At 39.9% G+C, this 19,933-nt stretch overlaps 1 protein-coding gene and 1 long non-coding RNA gene across 2 annotated transcripts in view; both read left to right on the forward strand.

Moving 5' to 3' along the window:
* Positions 1-19,933, forward strand: part of LOC126295379 (uncharacterized) — a 188,941-nt gene that overhangs the window by 98,264 nt on the left and 70,744 nt on the right. The gene's annotated exons all lie outside the window — the stretch shown is intronic.
* On the forward strand, positions 16,396-18,426 carry LOC126295380 (uncharacterized). The gene is made up of 2 exons (XR_007552479.1): positions 16,396-16,853; positions 17,868-18,426. It is a non-coding gene; the product is annotated as an uncharacterized LOC126295380 (long non-coding RNA).

Consider the following 19,933-nt stretch of genomic DNA (forward strand, 5'->3'; position numbering starts at 1 on the left):
GTTTCTCGGAAATCTGATCCACAACGGGGCTTTCCTGTTGACTTGTTGCAAAACATACGAAAATGTTACTGATACTGTAGTCTGGTGTGCTTCCAAATCTTCTCCTACACCTATCTGAAAGCCTGGATCCGCTAAATAGCGCAAAAATATTTTCATTTTGCATTCATTGGAAAGCGGACCTCCTCCTCTTTCGTGATTTTCCGGAAGAAAGTGATTCGCCAGCTAATTTATGTTTTGACTGTTAAATCTATACAAACTTCTACAGTTCCTTTCTTCTGTATTCCTGCGTACTACGTATATTTTTTTTTGCCCTTCAAGAAACATAAATTCCGCCATTTTCGCTAAAAACACTCGGTAACGCTTAATCAGAACATAACACAACACAACTCACTCAGCTCGAAGTATGCTATGGACCTCACTCACAAAAACAGAGAATGTTCTCCGCTTGTGAGAAACTTCTTTGTCTTTATTCATACGAAATCGGAGAATATACTTTGCTTTGAGCAACTTCCCCCACCCTTCAACCCACACTGAGAACATACTCGGGTGAAGTATATTCTCAGACTCGCTTTATTCATGCCAACCGGAGAACTTTCTCCGAACATCTGAGTATAAAGTATATTCTCTGTTTTATTCATACGACTCAATGTGCAGAGACTTAACGAATTGGTGACTGCTGACAGACGCATCACAGTGAACGAATTGTCACACTACGTTGGGATAGGGGAAGGAAGATGAACCTCTTGTGCTCGCTGCCAAACAGTGGCTCCAACAGGTTGGTCCAGAATTTTACAGTGCGGGTATACTGGCGCTGGTTCCAAGAATACGTAAGGCAGTTGAGAGGGATGGAAATTATGTGGGAAAATGAAAATATTGTTCCTAAAGGATGTATCTACACACTGTAAAACTTTCAAACATGTAGAATAAAAGACGGATTTTTTAAAAAAAAATAGTGTGCATTTCTTTTGGAGTGACCCTCGTACAATCAAATATTCAAAAACAAGATCCACAAAACTGGGCAAGTTATGTCACCGATAGTTCGCCTTTTATTTACTCTGAGTTTGACAGATAGTATTTATTACGAATTTAATGTATTTGTGTTTTATTACAAACATACTGGATTTGTGTTTACTCTAACAATAAAAAAGCAGCTGAATCGTATTGCCATTTTACTTCCCCTTCTGATGAAACAAAGTAGTAGGTAAGTTCATTTCGCACTTCGTTGGCCGACAGTGACCAGTAATGTCTACTTAGCGGTTCCAGGGGTACACTTGTCTTCGCGCGATTCTGCATTTCGACACTGACGTTCATCGTGCCGGCACTGAACACACGAAACTTACGTAAGATTGAGAACTTGCAGCTACAGGCACGTTCGGCAAATACTTAAAAGCAAGATGCAAGAAAAGTTTCCACGCTATGGGGAACGCGCCTTTATATTTAAGATTTGCCAGCTATGTGCTATGACGGGGCGAGTGGGGAGGGAGGGGAGGGGGGGAAGAGAGAGAGAGAGAGAGAGAGAGAGAGAGAGAGAGAGAGAGAGAGAGAGAGAGAGGAAGGGAGGGAGGGAGGGGGGTAAGGATCAGAGCGACTAAACAGTGTATACAGAAGGGTAGGCCATTCGAAGCCACAAGAAATGAGGTAGGTTGTTCAGGCGCCTAACGAGCAAAAAATTCCCAGATTCCCTTGCGCTCGATGACGTCACGCGGACTATAATGGCTGCGCATTGTTGTAAGTGCTCTCTAAACTACAGCAACTACTAGAATTGACCTATGTAGAAGCTCAGTTCTAGTTATCGGTTACAATTGTGATTTCACTGCAATAGTTTTAGAGAGCATTTATGAACGTAGAAATGCTATTACGTTTCAGTGCACGCAACTCTTGCAAAAATAGTTTACAAACGAATCATGGATCGGTTGGAACCGGTGACTGAAATTTACCCATACAGGGTGGTTCATTGATCGTGAACGGGCCAAATATCGTACGAAAAAACTACAAAGAACGAAACTTGTCTAGCTTGAAGGGGGAAACCAGATGGCGCTATGGTTGGCCCGCTAGATGGCACTGCAATAGGTCAAACGGATACCAACTGCGTTTTTAAAAATAGGAACCCCCATTTTTTATTACACATTTTTTATTACACTATTTTTATTACACTATTTTTATTACACTATTTTTTATTACACTATTTATTACACTATTTTTTATTACACTTTTTTTTATTACACATTCTTTATCACACATGTTGTCAGGCGTTGTCGGTGGATCACGATAGCAAATATCCTTCAACTTTCCCCACAGAAAGAACTCCGAGGACGTCAGATCCGGTGAACGTGCGGGCCATGGTATGGTGCTTTGACAACCAATCCACCTTCATGAAATATGCTATTCAATACCGCTTGAACCGCATGCGAGCTATGTTGCAGACATCCATCATGTTCGAAGTACATTGCCATTCTGTCATGCAGTGAAACACCTTGTAGTAAAATCGGTAGAACATTACGGAGGAAACCAGCATACATTGCATTAGATTGCCATCGATAAAGGGGGGGGGGGGCAATTATATTTCCTCTCATAATGCCGTGCCATACACTAACCCGCCAAGGTCGCTGATGTTCCACTTGTCGCAGTCATCGTGGATTTTCCGTTGCTCAATAGTGCATATTATGCCGGTTTATGTACCGCTGATGGTGAATGGCGCTTCGTCGCTAAATAGAACGCGTTTAAAAACTGTCACTGTCGCGTAATTTCTCTTGTGCCCAGTGGCAGAACTGTACACGACGTTCAAAGTCGTCGCCATGCAATTCCTGGTGTATTGAAAAATGGTGCGGGTGCAATCGATGTTGATGTAGCATTCTAAACACCAACGTTTTTGAGATTCCCGATTCACGCGGAGTTTGCTACTGATGTGCGGATTAGCCGCGACACCTACTTGGGCATCATAATTTGTTGTAGGTTGTGGTTGACGTTTCACATGTAGCTGAACACTCCCTGTTTCCTTAAATAACGTAACTATCCGGCGAATTGTCCGGACACTTGGATGATGTCGTCTAGGATACCGAGCAGGATACATAACACACGCCTGTTGGGCATTTTGATCACAATAGCCATACACCAACACGATATCGACCTTTTTCGCAATTAGTAAACGGTCCATTTTAACACGGGTAATGTATCACGAAGCAAATACCGTCTGCACTGGCGGAATGTTACGTGATACCACGTACTTATACGTTGCAAGTATCACAGCGCCATCTGTCACAAAGCGAAAAAAGGGGTCCAAATAAAACATTCATATTTCTTTACGTACTACACAAATACGTAATAAAAATGAGGGTTTCTATTTTTAAAAAAACGCAGTTGATATCCGTTTGACTTATGGCAGCGCCATCTAGAGGGTCAGCCATAGCGCCATCTGGTTTCCCTCTTCAAGCTAGACGAGTTTCGTTCTTTGTAGTTTTTTCGTTTGATGTTTATTTCGTGAGATATTTGGCCCGGTCACTATCAATGGACCACACTGTGTAGGTTAATTGTAGTTATGTATTCCAATATTAGTTGTATTTTCGTGGATTTTCTTTAGTTGTGTTCTGGCTATTCTTTTAGAATTCAGTGTATCGGTTTCTCCACATTTTATGCTATTTATCGTATTTGTTGTCATTCAATTCATTTTCCCGGTTTTCTGCTACTTTTTAGTTTCTCGCCGCCCGAAACCCCAAGGTTCCTACTCTTCGCCGGTTAGATTCAATAATTAATAGTAAATTTAACCGTACTTTACAATAGTATGACTTCACCATGCACTTTACTGTAATGCAATTTAAAGGTTCTCTGTACTTTTCTACTCATAAATTACGAGACTAATTTTTCTGAGCCGTGAAATTTTTAAGAAATTCTTGTTCTTAATTATTTTCGTTATCTTCATTGCGTTTCGGTGTAGTTCATGACTAAGTAAATAACTGCACGAAATGTTATTGTAATTTTATTGCATGCTATATACGTATGTTTACGAGTATGATCGCTTTCATAGATTGCATATACTAAGCGTCTTTGCTTTGGCTATGACGTCATTTCTCAAAGCCGACGAGTGGAATCGAACACTAGAATTGATCCAAATAACGTAAATCGTATATACTTGCACTTACATATTTCGCGGTAATAGTGACGATATACTGGTTTCCATCTGGTGATTTTGAGTTCTTTATGAAACAACTGTACTGCATATGGGTTATAATCAGAATGACTTAGTATAAAGTGAGCATTATAATTTAAATGTTTAGGGCATGTCTATTGTATGCTTGTTTCATACATCCCATTTCACCATCATTCAGTTTACAAGTATTAAGTCAGAAGCGCTGCTATTGACCTTTCCTATAGATGCTTAGAGATTTTCAAAACAATTCACTTAAATTACGAGACTAATAAATGAAAAACGAATAGTATTAGCAATTACGAAAAATTACACAACTCAATTTTCGTCATTTGAAAATGTAGCATTTTCTGTAACATACGTACAGTTAGCGAGAGGAATGTTTGAAAGTTGCTCGTCTGCATTGTTGGGTCTACCGCCCGATTACAAACGATTCAGCCATCGATGCGACCGGGGCGTTAGAAATGAAGTGATGTAGCCTTTAGAAGCAAAACAAATGTGCTTCGCCATGTCCTTCCTCCTAAGCGGACAAAAAAGTCATTAATTCGAAAGACAGTCACATCACAGATAAGTGTTTAGTAAAAACGTTTTATGCCGTGATAAATACGTCTGTCTGAATAGGAACGTGGGCTAAAATAGAGTTCACACGACATGCCGTTGCATCCCGAAAATCGTAAGCTCATGTACAAAAGGGAAAAGTCGCTTCATAACCGGATTTTATTGAAGGCTGAGTCGAACACGTGTTTGATCTAGAGAGGCGAACAGTTTCGACATTTGACGTAAGTAGCGTGTTTTTGAAGGTTCTTTGGAGGACTTACTAGTCGGTTCACATCCCAGTTTTCAGGTTGCATGTTTGGCTGTGGAAGCAGCCAGTGTGTAAAGATTTGGATACAGTTCTGACTAGTAGCTCGTGTCAGAGTATTATCAAGGCTGTCGAATAATCTAGAATACATGCAAGTCATTCAGAATTAACTTCGTTTCGAAAACGACTGCGCACGACTGAAATATCAGATATAAGTTGCCACCCCCCCCCCTCTCTCTCTCTCTCTCTCTCTCTCTCTCTCTCTCTCTCTCTTTCGGCCCTGCGGAGCAGACTTGCCAAACATGGATTGTAATGGAGTGACTCGTCCTCAGATGCGGTGAAAGTGAGTCAATTGTGACGGTTCAGCGACAATTCCGCGCCAGATAAAAGTTCCGACAGACCAAGCAATCCATGGGTGGTATATCATACCGATACACGGGCTGCTTACGTGGCCAGAGAACAACACAGGCCGGCCGGTACTGTTTGGCAGTTGGCACTAGACTTGGCCACTGTTTCTATGTTTCGATACAGTGTATCGATATGTGGAACTGTTTCAGTGTTCCGGAACGGCTGTGGTTCACTGTTTCGAAACAGTGGTGTTTCATTCCGCCCCTGTCTCGGATAACCGGACCAGATTCGATCTCGAGCCAGACACAGAAACTGAATCGTTGTTTCAAAATAAGGCTGTTTCAGTCCGCCTGTGCTTGGAACGGACTAATTGTATCGAAACAGTGATGTTTCATCCCGCTCTGTGTCGGACGAGATTCGGGCTCGGCGCAGGTACTGAAACACAACATACCACTTCGTGAAACACTTTCAAGAATGTCGAAATCTTTTTCACAAGCAATAGCATGAAGCTTAAGATATCCGAAAATAAAGCTTCGTTTCTAGCTGACTGTCATATTCCGAAATGGCGTAACATCTGCTTTATAAACACTAACCAAACAATAAAACAACGCATACTATTCACATTCAAAATAATAAATAGGTGAAAATCATTCAGTTAAATTACATTTTTTTATAACATAAGCTTCTCTGTTCATGTACTGTAATCATATTAAGAAACGCAAGTAAGCCTACAAGATTTTGAATAAAAAAAAAGGCGTAGAGTGACAGTTATTAGACATATTCATAAATTTGATGTAGGTGTAATTGCAAGCAATCTGTTTGACATATCACTGATAGTGTAATGGTGAACGGGAAGGGCTGGGAAGCATGGTGAATTTATAGTAACGGTTCGAAACACCTTGAAAGACAAAATTTTTTTCTGTTATATTCTGTTATTTATTCGAGTTGTTTGGCGTTGTTTGTGAGTCTATAGTCACTGTGCCTATTATCCACAATGATTTCCTTTGTGTTCATGGAAATTAGCAGGATGGGCATATTATCCATACTAACGGAATGTGGGAATCCCAGTAGCACAGTAGTTTCTGCAGTTTGCTCCCACCTCCAGTTCCGTTCGTGGTGGTTCTTCTGTCTTCAGCTATGGCTGTCCTCAGCCAATTGAAAAGTATGAAAGTCACACGACACGAAAGCAGTGCATTTGCTGCAGGAAATACGGAACTGCCAATACACCTAAGTGATAGTTTCATACTCTCTGCGATATGGTTAGCGCTCACACCTCATTTGTGTTTATATGGACATACTTATACAGTAGGCATTTAAGATGATTAAATGTGTTGGTTTATTAAATTACAAGACACAAACTGTTTCACTGTTTCGAAACAGCGTATCAAAACATTACATTGTACTGTTTCATATGTTTGAAACAGTTGCGTGTTTGTTTGCCCATCTGTAGTTGGCACTTAGGAGGTTCGTTGGGGCAGTTGCCAGAGTGCGCCAGAAAACAGGCCGTACTGCGCGTATGCAGCTACGATAACGTAGCCACCAAGGCATATAGAAAAAGCAGGTAGGCCATTCCGGCCCCTAGCGAGTAAAAAACTCCCAGACGCCCTTGCTCGCGTTGACGTCACGGAGAGGACGTTGCAGTGCTGTGCATTCAGTGGAACACGGAAGTGGTAGTGTACATCCAAGAAAAGTAATTTGTTTCGAGACAGTCATGAGGAAGGGTCACTGTAACTGTGCCGTGGCACATTGCATTAATACTGCTCGAAGGACGATGGATGTTATTTATCACATTTTCCCCAAGGATGAGCACTTGCAACGTGAATGGATAGTTCGATGCAAACGCGAGGACAAAGTGAATGTGAAAACTGCACGTGTGTGTTCAGCTCATTTTCGGCCTGAAGATTATGAACGGGATATGAGAAATGAGCTTCTAGGGTTACCTTCAAGAAAGAAGTTATTACCAACAGCAATCCCCTGCATAAACATTCCGAGCTGGCATGGAGAAGAAATTGCGGAAAGCGGTGGTGCAAACGAAAGGGTAAGACGTCTGCACATAGGTAACACTTTAAATAATTGAAACTGAAAAATTACCGTAATTCCGTCGAATTCCCGTAAATGCAATATATATATATTTATTTATTTATTTATTCGTGCTGTTTCCAATCAGTATCCTGTGATCGAAAAACATAGTTTCACAGAAGGCCGATTAGTAAAAGTCTACCAAAGCTGTCAATATATTTGAAACATAATTTGTAATTCAAAACTACTGACTAAATTTGCCTGCTTGACACGGCTTCAAGTGAACATTTACATATATTCGTACGTATATAACATTAAGAGATCTTACAGTGTCATCAAAGAAACAGGGACATCAGAGAGCATCGGAATTTCGTAAACCATACTAAAATGCTTAATTCGGCATAAGATGCACATTTGTACATCCAGATTCACACTGAAGTAACGAAAAGTGTGAGATGATCCACATGAGTTCCAAAAGAACTCCGTTGGAATACGATTACTCGATAAATAGTACAATTCTCAAGGCTGTCAATTCAACTAAGTACCTGGGTGTTAAAATTACGAACAACTTCAGTTGGAAGGACCACATAGATAATATTGTCGGGAAGGCGAGCCAAAGGTTGCGTTTCATTGGTAGGACACTTAGAAGATGCAACAAGTCCACTAAAGAGACAGCTTACACTACACTTGTTCATCCTCTGTTAGAATATTGCTGCGCGGTGTGGGATCCTTACCAGGTGGGATTGACGGAGGACATCGAGAGGGTGCAAAGAAGGGCAGCTCGTTTTGTATTATCGCGTTATAGGGGAGAGAGTGTGGCAGATATGATACACGAGTTGGGATGGAAGTCATTACAGCATAGACGTTTTTCGTCGCGGCGAGACCTTTTTACGAAATTTCAGTCACCAACTTTCTCTTCCGAATGCGAAAATATTTTGTTGAGCCCAACCTACATAGGTAGGAATGATCATCAAAATAAAATAAGAGAAATCAGAGCTCGAACAGAAAGGTTTAGGTGTTCGTTTTTCCCGCTCGCTGTTCGGGAGTGGAATAGTAGAGAGATAGTATGATTGTGGTTCGATGAACCCTCTGCCAAGCACTTAAATGTGAATTGCAGAGTAGTCATGTAGATGTAGATATTCAACTTTTCATGTGGTTTTCGGGATACCAATTTGCTCGGAGTACCAGTTTTGTATTTTCATGTTTGGTTCTTTATTGTGGTATAATGCCATTCGTGCCAGAAAATGAAAATGTGTACTTGAAATTGAACGAAGTTTAAACTAGCCATTAGTGTGGAATAAAACACTTAGTTCCAAGTAAACTGAATGCCTCGGCAGAAAAAATTAATAGAAGCAAATTTCTCTAGCCAACCGACAAAAATAACTTGATTAAGACATTTGTCTAAGCTGGATATGCATGGAATTAGTTTTCCATGTCATACAATCCGCAGAAGCAGCTTGAGAAGCAGCAGACATTACACTCACTGTCAACTGAAACCGTGTAGATTTCCCAGTCAAATCACAAATAATTACGGCGTGAATGTAATGTACACGAACTGAAGAAACAACGGAGAACTGATAAAAATGACGATCACAACTAACTGATAATCACGCGCGCCACGAGATTTCCATAATCATTTTCTGCCGCACGTTCCATATGTATCGTTGGACTCCTCCAACTCCATAGGCAGTCATTGTTGGAAATTACCAATAAATGAATAGTTTCAGTTTTGTTACCTAATGATCTGTACAGAACTTGTCTGTATAGAGAAATGCACTTATCACAGCCTAACCTAACCTATTATGTGAAAGTTCGCCACATATCTGACGAAGTAACTATAATAAGATATTTTTCATGTAAATGTTTTGGTCACTTTGTATCGCTATCAAGTTTCATCGTTCAAGAAATAAACTGCGAAAAGTGAAAGGAAAAAAATATTTTGCACAGACGATTTTTGAGAAGTTGTCAGCAGCTTTAGCGGCGTAACGCAAATTGCATATGTAAATAAGCAGAGTTATTGCGTAATTGATCTTGCAGGGAAGGATTAGAAGGTACAAGGGAGTAGCTGACAGTGAACTTTAGACTCACACAGCATTACCGGTAAAACTAGTAGTTAATAGTTACTGATGGTCAGCTGGTGGTTAACTGAGCAACGTAAAAAATTACATGAATGGTAATTGCATTTTTTGTGTGGCAGAACAATTTGACAACTTGCCCGGTTTAACATGGCGCGAGGCCCACTAGAAAGACAGGCTGCGGCGCGTGCGTCACGAAGGTAGTTCTAAACTCGCTCGCTCAGCACAGCAGACAAAATGCGTTTCTAAAACTGTTAACTCGCATGTGGGTGTGTAAGTAGTAACGAGAATTGCGTCTTCCACTGGAATCTGCTATTATGAAGTCTTAATGATTAACAGTACTACGCCAAAATTTAATTTAAGATCAGTACTCGATATAAATGGTATAACGGCGTGTTTATACCATTTAGTCTCTTCTGTCTAACAGTGCTCATTACATGCTGGAAGTGGTGCCTTATGCAACTGATAATTATTTTAGCATAATTTTATTTTACTGTACGCTAGTACAGCCGTAACAGATTATAAGTAGGCCCATGGACTACCCATCATTATAGGATTCCATAATAGCGGATTCCAGTAGAAGATTCAGTTTTCGTTTGTACGTAGGGTGAACGGATGCAATTGTTTAAAAAGGACAAACAGCTTCAAAAAGGAGGACAAAGGAAGAAAAAAAAGACGACACATCAAACGGTCAACTACAGATGAGGATACAACCCGTCAGCTTTGGACAAGTCACGTGACTGCCGAGAATTACCGGTAAAACTAGTAGTTAATTGTTACTGATGGTCAGATGGTGGTTAACTGAGCAACGTAAAAAAATTAAAAGCATTGATTGTGATGACAGTGTGGCGTCAATTGTTTTTTATGTCAACAACACGAATTGTTTAAAAAACGGTAAACGTAAGACCATTCACCTTCCTTCATTCGACGCACCACTACCAACATCTACAATTCAAGCAGCAGCTGGCGTCATGTAAACTGCACTTTAACCTTCCGAATACAAATAAATTGAATAACTATGAAACAATGAAATAAAACTATGACAGTGTTAATCTGTTATTTACCTTCATTGGCAACTGAGACGTACGTTCCAGCTCCACATATCTTACATTCCGCCTCAAATGCATTTCTCCCTTTCTTAAAACCAGATATTTGCAGGAAAGGACATCAGAAAATGTACACTTTCGTTTAGGCAAAGCCAAATGTTTTACGAAATCGCTCGGTTAAAAATTACATTTACAAATCATACGTGCACTACAGCAAGCAATTGAAGAAAAGAGCAACAGAACGGGACGAATTATAAATTTAACTGTATTGCGAAAAAGCCGGACACTGCAAAAATGCGCCAGGACTCCGGACAAAGGGCTAGAAAGGAGGACATGTACGGATTAATCCGGACGTCTGGTCGCCCTGTTTGTACGGACACGCCTAGTTACGAGATAACAGGTGCAGAAACTAGTTTGTCCGCTGATTTGAGCGAGCGAGCGCAGGACTACATTCGTGACGTACGCGCCGCGACCTGTCTTTCTCGTAGGCCTCGAACATGGCGAGTGTGACGTCACAAGTCACGGATTTGCTTCACGTAGGGGCGGCAACGCATTAGGCAGCCTGGCTAGTAAAACAATGATGGCGTATGGTAGGGCGCACACTGGGCAGCCAGAGAAACGGCGGCGACTACACGGCAGCCAGCGTGTCTCGCAGTGAGTGCCTGCAGTCTCCGAGCAGCCAGACCGTGTGTTCGTGTGATCGAGAAATGAAATACACCGTGACTTTTGATACGGACAAATTTATTCGTCAGGTTGAAAGCCGAAGAGCTATCTGGGATATTTCATCAGAAGAATACGGTGATCGTCATTTGAAGAGGAGGAGTTGGGAAGAATAACAAATATAATGTGTGAGCAGAATGTGAGTGAAAATGACAAGAATGAATTCCGTAAGTGCTTTTTTTTATTTACTACATAATGAACATTTGTTATACGTACAATAGTGGAAAAGAGGGTATCAATTTACACCTAACAATAATTGATACTAAATCACTTGGAAGCAGTAATAGTTACATACATTATCTAAATGACACAGATAATTACTACCCCAGTGGAATTCTGTTTTGCCACTCTGGAGGATTTTCATTTGTAACATAATCCGCAAATAAATCCGTATATGCTGATGATGAGTGGTACCCTCTGCCTGTATGACCTGGGGAATTTCCAGTTCTGGAGGTACATACAATGTGACTTCAAATTTATAACCATCTCTTTCGCGCACGTAATGGTGTAAAACACAGCACGATTTTATTATGGCAATTGCGAAGTCTCCTCCAACGCCCATTGGGCGATGAAAAATTCTCCATTTATTTGCCAGAATGCCAAACGTGCGTTCTATAAAAGGCCTAGCCCGAGAAAGTCGGTAGTTAAAGATTCTTTTCTCGTTTGTTAACCTCCTTCCTCCATAAGCACGCATTAAATTTTCAGATAAACCAAATGCCTCGTCTCCGACAATGACTTTTTTTTTTTTTTGTCATCAGTCTACTGACCGGTTTGATACGGCCCGCCACGAATTCCTTTCCTGTGCTAACCTCTTCATCTCAGAGTAGCACTTGCAACCTACGTCCTCAATTATTTGCTTGACGTATTCCAATCTCTGTCTTCCTCTACAGTTTTTGCCCTCTACAGCTCCCTCTAGTACCATGGAAGTCATTCCCTCATGTCTTAGCAGATGTCCTATCATCCTGTCCCTTCTCCTTATCAGTGTTTTCCATATATTCCTTTCCTCTCCGAATCTGCGTAGAACCTCCTCATTCCTTACCTTATCAGTCCACCTAATTTTCTACATTCGTCTATAGCACCACATCTCAAATGCTTCGATTCTCTTCTGTTCCGGTTTTCCCACAGTCCATGTTTCACTACCATACAATGCTGTACTGCAATCGTACATCCTCAGAAATTTCTTCCTTATGGCACCGATACTCTATTGTTAAATATCTGGCTTTTCAGAGGGATTCGTAAATTGTGTGTGTGAACTTATCAGCATCGCATAAAGCAAGTAAAACGATGGAAAAATAATTTTTATAGTTGTGGTAAAGTGAGCCAGAATGACGTGATTTTATTGCTCCGTTCCCGTTGATGGCACCAAACAATTGGGAAAGTCTGAATTTTTATTAAAACCATCTATCTCAATCCACCTTTCCTCATTTAATTCTTGAAATACTCTCTCTCATGTTCTCCCAAATCGCCAAGCAAGTTTCATATATGACTTCTAGGACAGTGGTATATTCTATCCGAAAAATGTCAGTGCTGCCATAGTACATCCTGAAGCGAAAAACACGTTCATATGAAAAAATTGATACTCATATATCTGTGACAGAAATTTTAGTACATTATTTTAAATTATTTTTAAAATTAGTATCCCTAAATTCACCCCAGCAGCGCTAATTGAGGCGTCTTTTGCAGAAAAATCTCTACAGCTGAAGTGGAAGAACATTAGAACGAGTTTAAGAAGGGAATTAAAACGCAGAGCAGGTGCGTTGAACAACCCAACTGAAGCTAGCCTGGAAACGGAAGTTTATGAAAATAACCATCAGAGCGGTAACATAAGGAATAGTATGCCAGAAAAGAAAAAGCAGAAAACTAACGACGATAGATTGATTGCAGTACTCCAGTAGAGTATCGCAATTAGGGAGGAGCGAGAAAGGCAATACGAAAGAAAACTAGAATCCGATCCAGATCGTATCTTTCTGCTTTCATTTTTACAAGACATGAAAAAAATTCCAGAACACAGAAAGCTATCTACGAAAATGGAAATTATAGACTCAATAAAAAGAGCAAAAATACCTCCCTGCAAACTCATCATCGAGGCTATGGAGAGTACGTGCCAATAATGTCATTCGCTGGACCTTATAACCGCGGGAATGGATACGCAGTGCAACCGAATTATGGTCCGGGAGACTTGAGCAAAGGGCAGAATCACTGTGGATATTCTACGCCTGTTGCAGACAGCAGATCACTGCCGCCGATTATAATCAATTATCACCCGCTGCCTCACCGGTGTCAACTGTATCAAGCCAGAATACTGAACTACTTGATCTGTTTGAGGAGTCTGTACGTGAAGAACGTTGATTTTCTTTTCTTTTGAAATGTAACAAAAATTTAGTAGCCCTACAAATAATATCAAATCGTAAAATATATTGTTTCATTATATTCAAACTAGCACTTTTGTTTTGTGATTATGTTTTTCCTTCTAATTTGTAACATTTAAATTTCAGGGCCAAGGCAGAAAACGATAGTTCAATAATATTTTACCAGAATGAGATTTTCACTCTGTAGCGGAGTGTGTGGTGATATGAAACCTCCTGGCAGATTAAAACTGTGTGCCGGACCGAGACTCGAACTGGGGACCTTTGCCTTTCGCGGGCAAGTGCTCTACCATCCGAGCTACCCAAGTACGACTCACGCCCCGTCCTCACAACTTTACTTCCGCCAGTACCTCGTCTCCTACCTTCCAAACTTTACAGAAGCTCTCCTGCGAAACATGCAGAACTAGCACTCCTGAAAGAAAGGATATTGCGGAGACATGACTTAGCTACAGCCTAGGGGATGTTTCCAGAATGAGCGCTTGCCCGCGAAGGCAAAGGTCCCGAGTGCGAGTCTCGGTCGGGCACACAGTTTTAATCTGCCAGGAAGTTTAATAATATTTAACACAATTTCAGTGTATTACTACCGTGAAGGTATTTTTAATGATACATTTTCTCACCAGTACCATAAATGTTAGGTGGTGTTAGTTGCCACGCAATTTCGCAAGAACAAATACTTTGTTTTGTTTAGTTTAAAAAAAGAAATAGTCCTACGGAGATTGTGACTTACCATATTAGCGCCTGACGCTTCAAAAATATATTTGTTTTTTGTACTCACATCAGTCACCAACAATTTTTCTTCCGGTGTTATACAAGCTCGCATACGAGTATCAGTACCCATGGTAGACTTTGTTACATTTTCCAAAAGCTTGTCAAATGATTGCACTGACATTCTTGTATAATTAAAGAAGCGATCTGGGCACTTTCGAAGATCCTTGAAGTAATTTTTAAATAAGCCCTTTGTCTGCCGCTCCACAAGTAGGGGATGAATCGAATATCTTTTATTGGCTTTGCGTTTCTTTCTAGTCTGGGCAATTATTAAATCTTCCACGTCCACCTTGTTCGGCTGGTCGATCACGACTGTCAGCTGGCTGACAGTGGTCATTAGGGACGCAGCACAAGCTCGGATTAGGGAAGGAAATCAGCCGTGCCCTTTCAAAGGAACCATCCCGGAATTTGCCTGGAGTGATTTAGGGAAAGCACGAACAACCTAAATCAGGATGGCCGGACGCAGGTTTGAACCGTCGTCCTCCCTAAAGTGAGTTCAATGTGTTAACCGCTACGCCACCACGCTCGATCGTCCAGGACAAGTGCTATTGCGTTCTACTATGTAAAACGTCTGCCGGCCAATCTCATATCTGCGAAACAACTGTTTTCTCAGAACTTCGTTAACAATTGCAGTGTTGCACTGAAGTTAGACGCCTTCAGAAATGTAGCAATACGGAATCCGCCTATTTCTGGCTGCCGCAGCCAGGCTGACGCCCTTCAGCTAGTGCTCAATGTTTACATCTGCAGCACCGTGAAGAATGTAGGGGGGGGGGGGGGGGGGGGGGGCACTACATAACTTTTACCTCAAATTGGATAAATACAAATCTGATGACTTTTGGAAAGGTATCTCACGTTTACATTCAAATGTCGTATTTCTGACATACTTGTTCAAAATAATCATCTATCCTAACAATAAAGCTGTGTAACTCAATAAACCTGATGTAAACATTACACCATGTGTTCTTCCGTGTTTGCTTGACTCTTTTAATTTCGTTTCACGTGAAGCGGAAGCCAAGCTGTGCCAGTACAGTAAAGTACGATCATGAGACCGGGCGAGGTGGCGTAGTGGTTAGCACACTGGACCCGCATTCGGGAAGACGACGGTTCAACCCCGCGTCCGCCCATGCTGATTTAGATTTTCCGTGTTTTCTCTGAACCGCTCCAGGCAAATGTTGGGATGGTTCCTTTGAAAAGGCACGGCCGACTTCCTTCCCCATGATTTCCATGAGACCGATGACCTCGCTGTTTGGTCTCCTCCGCCAAACAACCCTACTCAACGATCATAAGGTTTTTTTTTATGCTGTGACACAAGTACACAGAATGAGCGGTAATGCAGGGCAACAGCTTTGTCGGCGGATTACCTTGGACAGCGCTGATTGGCTCCAGATCAGTTTTGCTGGGCTTATATTGTAATGGTACGGTAGCAAATGTAAAAAAATGCAGCGTTTGTATGGTGTGCTAGATGGTGTGGAAATGATTGTCATATTTCTACAACACTTATCGCTCAGGTTCATATGAGAACAAATAAAGATTATTTGGTTTTTTCATTTATGTCCAAAAAAGTTAAATTTTTGTCTTAATTTAAGTAACTTTCACGAACAATCTTTCATAAAACATGGATAATGAAGAATTTATATTTGAAATGAAAACGGGAATTTTGCATGCAATAAGTAATTAGAAACAGGAAGATGTGGATTATTCATAATTAATGAATTGTACACATACGAGATGGAGGTGTTTTATATTGAACGAAATAAAAACCTCTGACCAAGGTGAAACTCGTACAAGCGATCCGTGAACAACACCAGATGATCAATTAAATATAGTTCTTTAGAAAACTACAAAGCTGATTTTTGATATTTCATGAAAAACATTAACAACAGCCCATTTCTCGGCATTTTTTAGTTCCACATGCGAGTTTCTCAACGAAGCTGGAAGCAGCCTGTGGAATTTCCATACTGCGTATTAACAGCAAGACATCAGAGCACAAGAGTAGAGAGACCGCGACTGTACACTATTTTTGAGATAAAAACTATATACGATGGGCGGTCGAAAAGTTTCTAGCTCGAGATAGTTACCGTAATGTCTTACACCAACACCACCACCTACTTTATGGTGATCCTTTGTGGGTGTGCTGGGCAAATTTCGCGGCTCCAGCTTCGTTAGTTTTGCCGCTAGGATGGCGTTGTATACCGTAGTACATTAAAAGTTCTGTATCACTGTCTAACATAAGTTAGACTTTTCTGTATATAGGAAAGTGTGGCCATTCTATTCCCCTGCATTTACCATCTTTCGCAGTTCAGGGTTGGCTGAGACTGCGTCACGTGACAATTAGCAGCCATTGTGGGCCCAAGCGTTACGTGTGAAGCATAGGAAGTGCTATGTATTTTCGTAGTTTTAAGTAGAGTAATGCCTCAGTGTTGTGCTGTTGGCTGTTCGTTTAGAGGCGAAAAGGGAGGAAAACTGTACATTATTCCTTCCGAAGGGAGAGATGCAACAAGGAGGAGGATATGGCTGATGAAAATCAACAGAGCCAACTGGCAGCCCACAAGACACTCTCGCTTGTGTGCGGTAAGTGCAATTTTTATTCATTAATGCAAATCATCTTAAGGATTAAGATTCGCTCTGTAACAAACTTGCTATATTTTGATTCACTTCGTGATCAGATTTGGTGCAACATTATATGTGATTAGCCTAAAACCGGTCAAGAGTTTCTAAAAGACTATTTCTTGGGACAAACTCTAGTAAAAACGACGCGTTTCTAGTAAATCTGTAATGAACCGACTAGTATAAAGGCGTATTTTTTGCAGCGCGAAAGGTGAAGTAGGTAAAAGTTTTTCATTCCGTAGTTACACAGTGTAGGCCAAACTGTTGGAGACGGAATGTGCATTATTTCTATGTTTTAGTTTACGTTTAGTGTTTAGTTAGTACTTCAAAGGTCAATTAACAACGTGTCGTTTTCAGTAAGTTTAGTGAAAATAATTGGCGTGATGATGACGTGCCTCCTTAAAGTACGGTTACTTGCATTTAATAGTGTAGACCTACCGTTTCGACAAACAATGAAATAAATGAAAAGAAAAGCATAATTGGATTGCAGCTTCAATTTTAACAGTACATTATACTTTTAATTACCACTTTTAATACAGCTTCTTGTACTCTCAGCAGTCTCAGATGCAAATACTGGGTAGGCCTAGAAGATGTGCATCATACAGTATTTGTTGTTACACAGGAAACCTAAACCAATTGAAATTTAAACGTGAATGAATATACATTACCTAAAAGATGTAATTTTTCTCATATAAAATGAAATTTTTACAATTAGTTTGCAGGTAGAATATGAGAGATTGATAAGTGTTAAGTGTTTGTGTATAGTTAATACTGTATCTAATTCATAGCCCTCTGAGCTTCTTGCACTGAATGTAGTTATGAGTAATGTGTGCTCAGTTCTGTTGATAATGCAGATTCATATATAGGCCTATTTTATGTTTTAAACTATAGTTATAATGTATAGTCTTGAAATTTTTATATCGCTTAAATAAATGAGTTTGCAACTAAATTGGCTGATAGTGTTGTTTCTGTTTCCAGAATCACTTCACTCCAGACCAGTTTGAAGCCAACAGAGCTGATGGACTGGTAAAACTTAAACCAAATGCTGTGCCAACCATTTTTTGTCGTCATAAGCACCTAGTGGTACGTAATGCTCCTGTGTAGAGGAAACCTGTTGGTGTACTAGAGAAACTTAATGAGGATACAGGTTTTTGGCAATGAGAGTTCATCTGCATCTCAGGGTGGAAAATAAGATATCAGGGCGTAGTGACACAAGGCAGTAGAAGCATGGTCATGAGAAAATTAGTGCAGAAACTGTGACTTAAGAATAAATTTTTAGTAAATGATTTGTAAATTTGACATTCAAATTTATTTTGGTTATGCAAGACACAAAATTTGTGTTAATATTTTCTTTTCAAATGGTCTCATTTTTGTTTTACTGATAGTGATTTTTATAATATTTTTGTTCTATGTTTCTTTCTCCAAGTGTGGAGTGTTTTCATTATCTCATGTAATATTTGTTACATTTTACAAGTATACTATGTCCCTGTCAAGGGCTCAGAATGGTGCATATATAAATAAAACATCCTTCAACCTATGTACATATTTGACTTTTGTGCATTGCCACCACCCACCTTTGTTTCTTCCTTGCGCTTCATTTGCTTTAATTTTTTTTCCTCTTTATTTCAACAGCCTTTTATACATACGATGTATCTATGTTTTGTGTAATGTTATAGAGAGGGAAAAGTATACATTCTTCCAGGAAGAACATTAGCTTGTACTTTATACTCTTTCGTAGCTCAGAATGAAATAGCACACGTGCAAGATATGCTGATGGTTGATAGGTTGGCCAACACTTGTTGAAGAATACTTGTTTCCAAACATGGTGAAATGTGAAGGTGATTTCTCATAAATGCCATGCACATTTTATTCTGTAATTGCTACTTTTAGTGCTGTTTTGTCAAAAACTGACATTGAGCCTATGGCTGTGTACAAAATATAGGTTGACTCTTAGACAGAAGACTAAAGCAACCAACCACTTTTTACAATGCTATTCATTTATAAAAACAGCGCCATTGCCGGGTTCAAACCGATAGGTTCATCTTCTGTCGGCTAGTCCACATTTTACATTATATTTTGTTGTTTGTTTCCCCACCTGACTATACTTTCTTGAGGTGACAATGTCAATGAAGAGTCCACGCCATTTTGTGTGCATGCGCGTGCGATGATAAGCGACCTGCACTGAAATGTAATAGCGCGGATTCTTCATTGGCACCACCACCCCAAGGAAGTTTCATCAGGTGGGGAAACAAACCACAAAATGTAATGTGAAACACGAACTATTCGTCTGAAGATGAACTGGTAACGGCACTCTTTTAAGAAATAAATAACATTGTAAAAAAAAATGGCTGGTTGCTGTAATCTTCTGTGTCTGTCAACCTATAGTGCTATTTTTATTTCTCTTCATAATCTAACAATTTATGTTGAAAATCATGAATATGTGACTCGGAATGCAGCCAGCTGGGGTAACTTTGCATCACTTCAGACCATTTTTTGAAAATTATGCCCACAACATGTAATATATGTTGGAACACATGTTGTAGTTAAAGTTACTGAGTGCTTTTGTAATAAAAAATACAAAGTGACCAATTGCTGTAATATTTTAATATTTATACTGATAGTTACACTGCCATTCCTGCTAAGTTTAAGTTAGTCTTAGACAACACATTATTTTACCTACATAGAATGCCCTGAGTTACTTCAAACCATTCCAAAAGTAAATCACTGGTTGATAAGAAGCCGAAACAAATTTTTCTGTTCAGTAATGCACATTTATTTAGAAATTTGAAGATATTTATATCGACCTGTTATTAACGGTTTTTAAGTTGAGGTTATATAAATGTAAAAATAACACATGTTCAGGATGTTTTTCATAGCATACATTACAAATAATAGTGCACACATTGTCTTCAAAGTAGAACAACACTTTCAGTAATGCTATATAGTAAATACATTTCCTCAAACATTTTCAGATATTGAGTGCAGATGTTCATTGCTGTTATGGACTTTGCCTCTTTCTGTTAACAGGTATTGGGCAAGATTAA

The sequence above is a fragment of the Schistocerca gregaria genome, chromosome 11 (genome assembly GCF_023897955.1).
Source record: "Schistocerca gregaria isolate iqSchGreg1 chromosome 11, iqSchGreg1.2, whole genome shotgun sequence".
NCBI lineage: Eukaryota > Metazoa > Arthropoda > Insecta > Orthoptera > Acrididae > Schistocerca > Schistocerca gregaria.